Here is a 2,915-nt window from a genome sequence, read left to right as displayed (position 1 = left end):
GGGGGGGGGGGGGGGACAAACCGATTTTAGAAATTCTGACGATAATTAATATTCACCGGAATTATTGCGATTTCGACAAGGTGAAAATACGTCTGTCCGGACTTATTTGAAATTGAGAAAATCGGATAATAAAACAATGACTCACTATTATTGTATGAGCAGAAAAATAGGTCCCTTTGGATCTGCTGAAACTGTTGCTTCCTTCCTGTCGGATAATAATGGTTTTCCAAATGGTTAAGGCAGATGTGGTTGGAATTGCCTACGATGTGAATGGAAGTAACGATTCTAATTCTCGAGATGATACTCGTCGAGGTAATAATCACGGAAATGATACTCGTGGTGATAGACGTCATAAATGACAATGAACTTAGAAGTGATATTCGTAAATATCGTAATGATAAAAAGCGAAGATTACAGAAGTGATACTCGTGGACGTCGTAATGACAATAAGACATCGAAGTCACACGGATCGGACTTTTTATAGTTTCGGAAAATGCGAAATTTGGGGGATGGCGGTTACCGGATTCGTTGGAGATGTCTTGCTTAGTAACAAAGATGAGGCTCGGGTTGATGGGAAAAAAATAGAAATGTTCGATCAGGTCATATATGGACATGCGTAATTGTAGGTGGTATGATTCATGATTCTTTCGTAAGGCTCGAGATCTACGTGCTCCTTTTGTGTACTTAACTTTTGTAATGCGGTCGGATAAGTAATCGGTCTTTGCGCAATGTAAAGATACGTGAGGCCCTACGGGACGTAACAGCAGTATAGACAAACTTGCAGCGTAGCTGCAAGTGGCCATTTGCCACGATGGTGATGCCTCGTAGACAACGATTGCTCTGGCAATCGTTGATGCGGTAGATACAGGCAAAGACTGCGTGAGCAGTCCGTCTGCCCTTATAGAAATATCATACTAAGAATCATTGATAATTACTTATTTTCAGTATTAAAAATACTGGATAATAAGTAATTATCAATGATTCTTAGTATGATATTTCTATAAGGGTGCTGGAGCGAAACCTGCTTTGGCTTCAGTTGCCTCGGTTAACGAATGAGTCCTGCTCGCCCGAGATCACAGATGCGGAATATACGGTGTCGCGAACGTGTCGATGCGCCGCTGTAGCGGAATAATCCCGATCTTGCTGTACGAATTAGGTCTCTGGTAATACGGAGGTTGGCTCGCGTCCTTGCGAGCCGACGGCGGTGTGATCCGCGTCACGGATCAATATGGTACGACGTCAAAGCCGCGCTGCAGCGGAGCGGTGCTTCGACAAAGCGGAGATCAGTTCGCACGCGACGACTCAATGAAGGAGTGATCTCGCTCGCGTTACGCGATGCCGAGATCCAGTTAAACGGTGTGGAGGTTGCGTTAAGGCAACCTTCCGGCGAATTGATTCCAGGCGCTTCTTCGCGGACTGGACTCCTGCATAAGCAGTATCTAGATAGCGTCACGAATCCGTGAGCCGACGGCGGAGTGATTCTTGTCGCGTATCCGCGAAAGGGAATCCACCAGAAGCGGTACTGCGGAACAGTGTCGACGTCACGTATTCGTGAGTCGACGGCGGAGTGGCTCCTGTCGCGTATCCGCGAACGGGAATCCGTCAAGAACGGTGTCGAGGAGACGGTTTCGAGGATTGAGCTGCGTATTCGCAGCAGAGGATCGTCCTGCCGAGTTTCTCTTTGTGGAAGAGTTGGTTTCTTTCAATTGAGTGCCTCGCAAGAACTGCGTATCGTCTGGCTCTCAGCGACGACTTATATACTTATTTTATTGTATAATTTGTATTATATGCGCGGTTGTTCGGCGGTGTGTTTACTTTAAGTGTTTAAGTTTTTCTAATCGCGCTTTGTTTTCGTAACGATATCTTTCGGATCGTTACAATTCTTATATAATGTGTGTAGTATAAAAAAATTATTTATGTAACTGTTTATAAATATTATTACTTATATTTTGTTATATTTCACATATATAAATATAATTTATATAACCGGATGTTATAAATATTACTACGAATATTCGTTATCGTATATTGCTGAACCTTAGAAAGAAAAAAAAAAAAGAGATAAGTCGTCATGAAACAACGAGCGAATAAGATTAGTATATTACGTTCAAAAAATAATTGTTAAATAAAACGCAAAGAAATTGTTTATTCAGTAATACTTATTTTATTTCCTTCAAAATATTCTCCATTTGATGCAATGCATTGGTGCCAACGCTTGATCCAGTTCTCAAATCACTTTTTGTACGCTGAAATTGGTATTGCCTTCAGCTATCGTTGCGAATTTTTTTTTATGGCATCAATCGATTCAAAACGGTTTCCTCGGAGTGGCAACTTGAGTTTAGGAAATGGAAAAAAGTCACAAGAAGCCATGTCAGATGAATATAGTGCTTGCGGAATCACGTTCGTTGAGTTTTGGTTAAAAATTCCCGTACAGGAATTGATGTATGCGATGCAGCATTATCGTGGTGCAAAAACCATAAATTGTCCATGAACCTTTCCATAAATCTGGTCTTTTCTAACGAATATTCTCACGCAAATGCTTCATAAATAATACTCTCTATTAACTATTACAACGATTTACAAGCACCATTTTTTTTAATTTTTTCTATGTTTTCATCAATTTTGCACATTTATGGCTGACCAGAACGAGGCAAATCAGTAACCATTTCACATCATTTTTTTGAATGCCTTATACCAATCATATGCTTATATTTTTGATAGACACGATTCACCAAAGACCTTTTGTAACATTTTCAACGAATTGGCATATGAAATTTTGTTAGCAATACAAAATGTAAGATAAATTCTTAACTGAACAGACTTATTTATAGTAAAAATCGCAAAAGCACTGATAAGCTAATAAAAACAGCTGTCCTAAACAAACTGACATATTGTGCTCAAACTTCACATGACAT

Source organism: Odontomachus brunneus, unplaced genomic scaffold, assembly GCF_010583005.1.
Source record: "Odontomachus brunneus isolate Ranch 3 - 2012 unplaced genomic scaffold, Obru_v1 Obru_scaffold_194, whole genome shotgun sequence".
NCBI classification, from domain to species: domain Eukaryota; kingdom Metazoa; phylum Arthropoda; class Insecta; order Hymenoptera; family Formicidae; genus Odontomachus; species Odontomachus brunneus.
The sequence above is the reverse complement of the archived record's forward strand: the minus strand, read 5'-3'. Positions refer to the sequence as shown.